The sequence below is a fragment of the Rhipicephalus sanguineus genome, chromosome 3 (genome assembly GCF_013339695.2).
Source record: "Rhipicephalus sanguineus isolate Rsan-2018 chromosome 3, BIME_Rsan_1.4, whole genome shotgun sequence".
NCBI lineage: Eukaryota > Metazoa > Arthropoda > Arachnida > Ixodida > Ixodidae > Rhipicephalus > Rhipicephalus sanguineus.
The window spans coordinates 4,126,014-4,136,947 of record NC_051178.1 but is presented as its reverse complement, the minus strand read 5'-3'; the positions used below and the strand labels follow the sequence as shown (position 1 = coordinate 4,136,947).

General features: G+C 43.3%; 1 long non-coding RNA gene across 1 annotated transcript; it reads right to left on the bottom strand.

Moving 5' to 3' along the window:
* Positions 1 to 4,885: 4,885 nt before the first annotated feature.
* Positions 4,886 to 10,679, bottom strand: LOC125757556 (uncharacterized). The gene is made up of 3 exons (XR_007415303.1): positions 10,564 to 10,679; positions 10,396 to 10,476; positions 4,886 to 4,980 (listed from the first exon to the last, which is right to left on the bottom strand). It is a non-coding gene; the product is annotated as an uncharacterized LOC125757556 (long non-coding RNA).
* Between the last annotated feature and the right edge of the window lie 255 nt (positions 10,680 to 10,934).

Sequence of the window (10,934 nt, the reverse complement as noted above, 5' to 3'; positions counted from 1 at the left end):
GCTAACAGGCATTTGCAAAAGTAAGAGCTAATAGAATAGGACCCCTTAGAATCCCCTCAACCAAATGAGTAAGCAGGTTTCATACAGGCTACCAACAACAGCCCTTATTACACTGTTGATGTCATGGATAAATGCATGGAATATAACCAACCCCTATATATAACCTTCACAATCATGAGAAAGCATTTTAGTCCTTGAAACCTCACCAGTCGTGCAGTCATTGCGAAATGGGGTGTACACAATTGTATACAAAAATACTGGCTAAACTCTAGCTTGCTGAGCCGTAGGAGTACATATGTAAATTTTATTACATTGTTATAAACCGGCAGTCAACGCTGCCATGCCAACTGTTGTTAGACAACCGTTGATTAAAACTTATTCCTGATCTACACGGTGTGCTGCAGCATGGTGGTCAGGCAGCACATTGCTACAGTAAAATCACCAACTATAAATGGTATGTCTTCTCTTGTCTAACCCACACAAAGTGTCTTATAAAACTTCCAGTGTCTATTTCCATGTTCCTGGGATGATATAGACCAGGGGTCTCAAACACACGGGCTGGACCTTTCGTAGCGGCATACCCACGAATGACTGTCTTTTTCCCGCACTTTTTTTTCTTAATAGTCTTTTAGCAAGCTACGGAAATATGGTACAGAAATACGGTAAGGCAGTACGGTAGCGCTCGTCCTTTTCTGCTCGTTGCGCTTAAGCCACTCCCAGTTCAGGTGACAGTTCAGGAAACTGTGCATCCTCAAACGACAGGTTCCTCGTTAACAATGTGTAGGCTGACAGGCAACAATGATGCATGACAACCGCACAGTAACTTTTGAGACAGCTTTTGTGGTGTTGGGTTGCCTTCACCGGCAAAAGCACAACGAGCAGGAAAGGAGGAGCGCTACCATACAGCCTTACCGTATTTGCGTACTATATTCCCGTAACTTGCTAAAAGACTCTAATAAGTATGTTTATGAGCTACAGAGACGCGACTGGTTTAAGCATTTTTTTCATGTGGCACCCCCATGTGAGGTTGCAGTGCGGTGAAACATAACCATGGAACAAAAGCTGTATATTTCAGAATCAAGGTCCAGATTTCAGTCATTATGGAGATCTCTCGAGTCCTGCTGTCAAATCCCTCGAGAAATGACCCACATATGACATTTTGTTCAAGCTAATGTTGAAACTAACTAAATGGCAGATACAAGGATGAAGCATCAAGTTGGCGATTGCAAGTACGCAGCATATTGTTTAACTGCATACACAATAAACTGTCAGTGCGTGGATGCTGTCAAGGCTTTTCAAAGATAATTTAAACTTTAGGCAGATTGACATCTATGGTGACTTGTGCGTGCTGTCGGGAAGAGTTTTTTTTTTCCTTATAATTATTATTAATCAAGTGGTGTCGTATCTACAGTTATCAGTCTCGTCAGTGAGCAATTTCCAGCTGCTTCTTTTTCATAATTCAAAACATTCTTTGGATGGCACTAAAACAAACAAGAGCCTTCTTTTTTAAAATGATTCCTATTGCTCCCTTTCCATTATATCTACAGGAGGCCTGCACTGAGCTCACTGCACTAAGCACACTGAGCCTGCACCGAGCGCATTGAGCTTGGCCTGCCAGGCGGCGCTAGCAAGTGCATACATCTGGTCATTGTAGCCGTAGTCATACAGCGATCAGGCGTACAAGTCTGATGTCACGAGAAAAAATATCGAAACAATACGCACGGCCAACAACCTTGGTTGTAGTCCTAGAATGAGGACCACGTGGACGACCACAGCGATGGCAGTTGCCGCCCTAGTGTTTCTTTGCTCATGACATCATGTGATTACCTCCTATAGCATCAGAGCTTTCATACGCCAAAGTTTAAGATGGCAGACTACGCAACTGCTGTTAGAAGCAGAAGCAGTCTACGAGGCAAAACGTGGTATTGTGCAACGTTCGCTGGACTAGTTCTCCAAACAACGCCGGCAGACAAAGACATGCATGGGCTAGGAATCGCAGAAACTGAGAAGTTACTGTAGCAACGAGCTTGCAGCTACAAAGCAGGGTAAAACAAGGTGTAGAGACTGCAATAGAAATTTTTAACGTGCAAAAGTCTATGGCAAGTTTTCCAGCAATTTCGGTGCCAATATTGTGTCTATAACGCAAAAGGTGTGGCACTTTTCCAACAAAAATACATATGGCTTTGTAGAAAACAAATGGATTTGGGACAGGTCAAGTTAAGTGAAATTAGCTTGAGTGCATCAACCTAATTTTGGGGGCGATATGGAGGTAAGAAACATATGGGCCACCTTGAGGAAGAAAAGCATCATTAGCTGGGCAGCGTTCACAGGCGAGTCTCGGTGAGTGCTTCCTGCTACTCACCGAACATCGCAGCCCCACGTCAAAGCAGAAATCTTCCTTGCGGAAGTGCTAGCCAATAGCTGTTTACAATTTCTAAGTTCTGCATTCGCAGATTCATGCACCTTCTTACCCTGCGGACACATGTGAAAGCTGGCAGCAGGCTCCATAGCATACACCCTGCATTGAGCACTGGCCTACCATACAAAACTCCTCCAAAGACAGTGGCTACATAATGTAGTGATTTCTTCCAAGTGTTGTCGAGCGCACAGCAACAGCAGGAAAACCTCCCCAGTCACTCAGAATTACAGCGCAGGTGGCATTCTAAAGTTGTTTTCAGCTCGCTCTGGTGCTCCCAAAGCAGACTAAGCAGCCACTATGACTACATGAGCCTGCCTAGCACGTTGCACCAAAGGTGGCGTCTGCTCTTCCAGTGGTATGCCTTACGCCCAATACCATTTACGGAAGTGGCCATGAGGGCACCCGGATAAGGGCAGCTAGAAGATAGATGGAGTAGATAATAAGATAAGGAAATAATTTTAAATGCCTCAAGTTAAAGGCACGCTGAAAGCATAGACAGCTCTGTACAAATGCACAATGTTGGTAGGTCCTTATGGTAACAGGTTTAATGGTAAATAGTTTAATATATGAAGACTGCACTTACACCTATGTCTTCGGTCGCCTTCGCCTGGCGGGGAATGCCATTCATGCAAACAGTGCGATTGGTTCCCAATGTGGTGATGTTGTAAATAGATGAGCCATGCCGCCCTATTTAACGCCTTGTTTGTTTGCATGCACGAATCGTATTTTATGTACGTGTAAAAATAAAACAATTTCAATGTACGCAGCTTGCAGCATTCAATGTAAGCATCGTAGACAGTCTGCCACATCTGTATCGGCGCACTCGCGCTAGGAGTGGAACGGATTTAAAGGCTGGGATAGTAGCCGCAGCCGCCCGTGGAGGGTCCCCTGTAGCGCCAAACACGTGACTGGCTTCTTGCGATGCAGAAAATAACCTAGCCCTTTCAGACTTCAGGAAGCATGTCAATTTCTTTTTGACGGATTTTATGCCTTCACGGGCCCCTTCGATGGCGTGGTATTGACTATCTTCTTGTGCGAACAAGGCAAAGGCAACATTCTGCACGTTGCGTCAGTTGACGAACGAATGCGACCTCGTTTCAAAGTCCGGTGAAAAGGGCAGAATATAAACACAAAGAACGACAGAAAGTTTCTAGAGGTAGGAATCAGTCTTTAATGGGACGAAAAGCGTCAAAAGCCGACACATGAGAAGACACGATGTCTGGTTCTCTAGTGTCCGTATTGGCGCGGCTCACTTTCTTCTACGGTAAACATGGGAGGAGTCGATCCCGCCTACGTCGTGCCAAGATGCAAGGACAGCGGTCGCCGTAAAGACGATACATATTTGCTTCACTACGCAGACAGCAGGAACGTCGTGCAGCATGCAGTGGTGTTTTGCTTACCTTCTAGTGGCAAAGCGCAAGTGTCGCACATTAGATTTCGATGCTTGATATCCCGGATGGTGCCTAACATAACCATAACGTACACAGGCGCATATATATTCCACAATATTAAGTACAACAGTGCAAGGAAAGGTTGCAATCGCTTGGAGTTTCAAAAAGTTAAACAGGAAGTCTCCATGACACCAGTTGCAGGAAGCAGGTGGCGCTTCGCGCAGTCAAAAACCGAAACCGAAAGCTATCCTTGAGCGCCTCCCGTCATTTACGGCCGCCGACCCACTCACTTCGATGAAAACAAATCGAGAGAACTTTGCTCCACGGGAGATATGGGGATTTTTGCTGTATTTTAAAACACCTATGCGCCATTTGGCTAAAATAAAGGTGTCGAATAGTGGTTTCTGCATCGAATTCTTTCATTCAGCAGCAATCTTTACCCTTGAAGAAGACAAGACTGCTTGTCAAAACGCTGACACCAGCGACACTTCGTGTCCAAGAATTTTTCACCTTTTCAAGCCTCCATCTTCCCCTGAACTTCTGCCGTTTTTGGATTATCATACTGGCAGGGTTTTGCAGCGCGCGAACATAGGAAAAAAGGACAGAGTAGACAGAAAGAGTTCTCAATTTGCTGGCTAGAGAAGCTCCAGAAATTAATCCGATGCCACATTATGCAGACTTCCCTTTAGTTATCACTTTTCTAGCCAGCAAGTGAACAGTGAACAGCTAAAACTTTTGATTGTGAAATGCTGGCATGGTACAACGCTTTGACTAGGGTGTCACTGGAGCCAACATTTCGACAAGACTTGTCTCAAAGTTGCAGCCACGAAGACGACAAGTATGCTTGTCAAAACAGCTCCAGCATCACCCCGTGCACAATAATTTTTCATATCAGCAAAATCGGTGTTCTTTTGTCCAAAGAATTAGTTAATGCTGTTTATTCCGACATGGCACTCGCTTAATGCATTGCGCTCCAGACAACATAAGCATTTTAAGTTGACTCATTTTCATTAGTAATGTTGCATGGAATGCGTTATACTGTGCTTCCAAAAGTAAATGCAAGATTTCAACAAATGTTGTTGATCATAACCTTTATTGTAGCAATTTCAACCATTATCCTGGCCACTTGGCATAGGAAGAGCAATGGAATTGATGACTTTGTCCAGAAACCTGCACGCAAAAGGCACAATAAGTACAAGGTGTCTCCATCGAGCAGGCATGTATCACCATTCACCACAATAAAAATCGGAAGGCTGACTTGGCAAAGGCACAAACACAGCAGCAATACTTTGTCGAATTGTCGAACATTTGTAAATGCCAAAAGCAGGGGTGGTTGAACAGCTGATTTTGTCTCACTTAATGGAGTAAATCTAGATATGCTAAAGAACTAGGGTAGGCAAAATTAACGAGCTCCTCCACAGCACTGTGTGTGACAATCATATTGTGGTTTTGTGAATATCTGGAATTCTAACTTCATCTTGCACACAAAAGGCATATTAAATTAAAAAAATGTTTCAGTCAAGCATGCACATACACCTGCATACCAAAAAAAAAAAAAACAAGAGGCTATAGTTTGGTCAAAAGACAACAGACGATGCAGCACAGGGTGACAGAGGTTTAGGGAAAAATTCAGCCTAGTTGGCAACATACTAAGAATTTTTTGCACATAAGCAACACGAGGAGAAAAATGGAGAGACACAACACAATCGCTAACTTTAAGCAAAATCGTTTATTGCACACGAGGCAAACATTTATACAGTGTTGGTGCCCTCACACTGCACCAAGAAGCCATACACAGAGATTTGTATTTTTCCGCTTCATTTTTACAAGATGTACGTAACACTAATCAACTAACGAACTATTGCACAATCAAGAAAGCAGATTCTTTATCCGACAAGGACAGGGACAGAGTGCTAACACGATTGGTACCCAATTTTTGCAATTCCTGCAGCTAATAGTATTATAAATCTCGTTATTTCAGCTCTGTTGGTTGACAAAACCTTTGTGTTCTGCAAGAAAGGTTCACACATTACAATGCTATCTTAACCTATCATTCATGCAGCTGCTTGTTTGCCCAGCATACTGCTTACTGCAGAAACTAGGTATTAGATAAGCAACAGCTTGTCTACATTCCGCAAACCACATCCTATATCGTTTTTTTTACAAGCAGTTTTCTTCCGTGCTTGACTGCAAATTCTGCAAATTGATTTCAGCTTTCATAGAGCTGGAAAACTATTTGCACATTTGTATGTGACACCAACATTATTATGTAATGCTAAATTTTGTGCAAGTATGGCACATCAGCTATTCTTTTTTGAGCGACATCACTGTTGGAACAGCCAAGTAGAGCAATGGAGCGGTACTTCCTAATTTAAGCCTTTTACGACTTATACTTCTGTTTGTGCGACGCGTTGTGTGTGAACCTTTCCCATGTGCTGTGTGTCCTGTTGAGTTGTTACGCTATCCAACTACAGTTATGGAGAGGATGGCATCACGTGCTAATGTACAAGTAGTTTTTCAGCTCCATGCAAGCTGAAATCGATTTGCAGAATTAGTAGTCACGCACCAAAGAAGACAACTGCTTGCACAAAACGGCATAGGACATGCTGAGAAGCTGTCGTTATCAGATACCTCTTTCATGTGGTAAGTGGTATGTCAGGAAATGGGCCACTGCATGAATGATAGGTTAAGAGAGCACTGTAATCTTGTGAACAAATGCAACGATGGATGGCTGGCGTCACAGTGTAGGGCATGAGAGTATGAACCTTTCTTTCAGGACACAAAGGTTTCATCAGCTAATAGAGTTGAACTAATGAGACTGATGACAGAAGCTGCAAAAACTGTAATAGTGGGTACCAATTGTGTTAGCACTCCACAACTATCCTTCTCGAATAAAGAATTGACTGTATTGAATGTGTAGTAGTTCGCGAAGTGATTATAGTGTGCCATATATTTTGTCAAAATAAAACAGAAAAAGACATATCTCTCTGCATGGCATCTTGGTGAAGTGCTAGGGCACCACCACTGTGTCTATTAGTGCCTTGTGTGCAATAAACCATTTCGTTGAAAGTTAGTGCAGACGTTGTCCTTCCCTTTTCGTCCTTGTGTCGCTTATGTGCTAAAGATTCTTACCAAGTGAGTTGAGGTTACTTATGAGTACAGACAGGAAAAAAGGTATGTTAAAGGAGTACTGACATGAATTTTAAAAATTTTCGGATTGACGCTCTAAATAAAAATACTGGTGTCGAGAAACCTAAAACGAGTATTGTGGTGCCTGGGAATGCATCGTATATATTTTATTTATCGCTACCTTAAAAAGACACTTTTGGTTACGATATCGAGGGGGCGGCTTCTCGATGATGTTTCATAGCAGTGTGATGTCACGGGGATACAGAAACTCGCGACGTACTTGCGGCAAATCCATCATCTGCCCGTGGTGCACATAACGATAAGTTAATTGTCGTCCAGTGACCCTGACAGTGATTTCTACGATATAGGCTGCATGCAGGATGCAGAACTTGCAAAGTCGGGGGAACTGTCTTGACTCATCAGGATAATGTCCATTGCACTGTGGCTGGCTTGCAGATGCTCAGCGACGAAAACTTCAAAGTCAAATTAAAATATTTGATACGCGTTCTCCGACTCCGGTGTGTGGACATCGTTGACACTGCATACCAAGGAAACCAAAAATGTCCCTTTTACGATGTCTCAAAATCGTGTCAGTACTCCTTTAAAATTAAAGCAATTTCAACCACAAAATACACATAAGCGCAGCAGCGAAACATTGGTAAACAGCACTAAACTTGTAACAGCCAAAAGCAGGTGCAACTGAACAGCTGATATTGTCCCGCACAGTGCAATTAAATTTAGGTGTTTTATGGAATCCCGAGTAGGCAAAATCAACGAGTTCCTCCACAACAGTATGTCTCACAATTGTGACCTGGTTATGGAATTACCAGAATGCTAATTTCGTCCTGCATGCAAAACGCACAATGAAGTCAGTCAAACATATGCATGCAGCAGCTTATCCTATGTTTCAGAAATTATGACAAATCGGAACATTTTCCAAGCATGTTTTTTACACTTTCTGCGATGCCGCAATGGTTATTTATACCACCTGCACAAATCCTTATAAGTGAAACACACGGCGTCTTTAGAAATGTTCACGCATCCGAGGGCAAGCTTGTGAAGCATTTGCGCGTTTTCAAAACCTTTAGTACCGATGAAAGTGCCATCTGCATTATACGTTTCGTAGCAAGCCCACTTTTGTAGCTGCCGAGCCATTTGGTCTAGAAAGTCTACATCGTTATCAGTGCCACGGTGCAGTTAATAGGTCCCCAACTGCTGCAAGTTCATAGGTAGAAGGGTATGGCACCCCAGCAGGTGTTTCTTGTGTGAGGCGGTACTGGACATAATACACCTATGCTATTTAAAACTCGGCATGCCTTAGTTGGTTACTTGTTTTGTACTGAGCGCACTATGACAGTATGTACTTACAAATGCACATTATCATTTTCATAACCACTGCTATGTTTGTTAGAGCAAGCTTACTCTCTCTTTGCACTTTGAAAGCTCGACACCTTGGCAGACATCGCTTGGTGTTTAGTCAATGAACTTTTTTCCAGACATGCAGCACTGCACTTTCCCCTAATGTTGGACTTTGGCAAGAGGATGCGCCAGCCAGCAAATGTCCACTGGAATGTGAATGCATCGTGCAGAATTTGCACATTTTCTCCAAACTTGTTGACTATCTTCTGTCCTGATCGGTTGGGACATTTTAGTGTGCACACCGTTGAACCTTCGGCAAACATTTCACAAGGATTTAATTGGCTTCAGCCCGTGGCAGGAGCACCAGAAAGATGGTAGACAAGTCTGCTATCTGAAAGGCTATGCCTTACCACCCTGCAACTGCCAAATTAAGCATAGCACACAAACTCAGTGCACTGATTCCAGACAAGGTAATTGAGCAGCCTTTCCCTATACAAATAAACTAGTTAACAACATGAAAAGTAATACCGAAGGATTCCAACGAAAATATGCAGATCTTATGCGAATTTGTCATGTTTTTTTTCGAACGTCGATGAATTTGCATGGAGGTAAAGCATCACCTTCGAGATTGGAGTCCAGGAACTCACTTTCCAGTTTTTTTCTTCCTTCAGAAACTAGGCAACTAACAATGCCAAATGCTACTTTGAAAGATGGTGACGATAATACTGAAACTTTCTGCAGTATTTGAGCACATATGGATCTGCGGTATGTGCAATATCTATCCGTTGTTCAATAACAAACAACGGAAGAAACTGTTGATGTACTTGATGTCTTGAGCCTCTAATTCATGATAGAACATAGCGTGCAATGGAAGAATTTAGGAAGCTTGTACATTAACTGCTGACCTAAAACAGCCAGAAAATATTCCGGTATGTCGGTGTTTGTCATAAGAGCCATGCTAATACATGGCAATAGCAGATTGTAATGAAACTGGCATGCTTTCATTTGGGCTCTTTGGCTCGCTCTTGCTAGTAATCTTAGCACTGATAACGATTACAAGAATCTAAAAAGGAAATTTCCTTTTCCTGGAGGGCTATTGAAGACTGAATGACACAGTTATGCCCTGCCTTCTGTATTTTGCGGGCCTCGAAGATTTCGCGTGTCAACTGGTCGTGGTGGCGGAAAAGAATCCTCATTCTAGAAAATTCTGCGGTGTACCCGCAATGTTGGCAGTGCATTGCCAAGTGCGTCGAGCAAACATTACCTCTCGGGGAATTTTGATGCTCCCTCAGTTGCGAGTTTACGCGTCGCCCCAATTGCCCAATGTAAACACTTCCACACGTGAAGGGTATGCTGTACACAATGCCAATGGCACAAAAACATTCGTGTGCTTAATGGAATATGAATCCCTCACCACTGGGCCTTTTTCCGCACTGCTGTGCCGATATCACCAACTTTATTCTTGGCTGCGAACACCACTTCAATGCCATGACGTCGTCATGAGTTTCTTGCCTTGTAAGAGCATGCGCAGTAAGAGTATATTATGATGTTTCTTCAATAAAATTTTCAGTTGAAAGTCAGCACTCGTGCCGTGTCTACTCGTCCTTGGCCTCTGTTATTTCGCACTGTGTTGCCTCTACCAGCTATGAATTGTTACCAACTCGCCCAATTTTCAATCATACTAACCTGTAAACCTTCGGCCTAGATTTCTTTTACTTTGAGCGGTAGTCCTGCCCACGGTTTTTGAACCACGAGAGCCCTATTGTATGTGTTAGCCTCTTGTAAAGCTTCGAACAACGGCTTGAAAATAAAATTTTGAATCACAGCGCAAGTTGCCCTCATTAAAGCCAGACCGATGCAAAAGCTGTGTCCCCTTGAACTTCATGTCTGGCTCCCTGGCAGAGCAGTGGCTGTGCCCATTAAGCTAATCGAAAAGAGCCCATGAGCAGTGAAGTGGGGACACTACGGCTCATTAGTTTTATTAAATGCTTTTTGTTTAACGTTGGCAGATCAATTTTTGTGCACTGATTAGTACACCACTTCTGACATATTTCGCAATGGTCAAACGAAGAATATGCACGCACAAAGTTTACTTACATACAGCTCTACAGCTCCAACTTTCTCCATGGGCTCGGATCCAACGCCAAAGCGTTACGACTGCACTCGCAACATGGGCACCTGCGCAAATAAAAGCTTTTTTGCACACTAATGTACAAGCGAAGACCTAGCTTATTGCATTCGTTCTCATAAGTGTGTGTCACAAACCTTTTACTAGTTCAACTCTAGGGCAAGAAAGTAACTACAAGCGGTATTCAACCGTTTCCATACAATAGCGTGAGACGGAAGCTGCATAAGTTTCTGTCGCACAAATTGAACGGTGTTCCCAGCTGGCTACAAGAAGATACAAAAACTGTCACGATGAAAATAGTTCTAAGTGAGACGCGTACTGCGTGGAGAAATTTCATCGTCGCGCGTACTATTTACTGACAACTGAACATTACCGGGAGGTAACTCATGGGATCCGGACCTACACTCGTCGCGCGTAGAAAACATTGCAGAACAAGGAATGCAAGAACTTACCTTGACGTGAGTTGACACCGGCGCGAAGCGCGTTTAGGGACAAGTGGAGCTAGGGG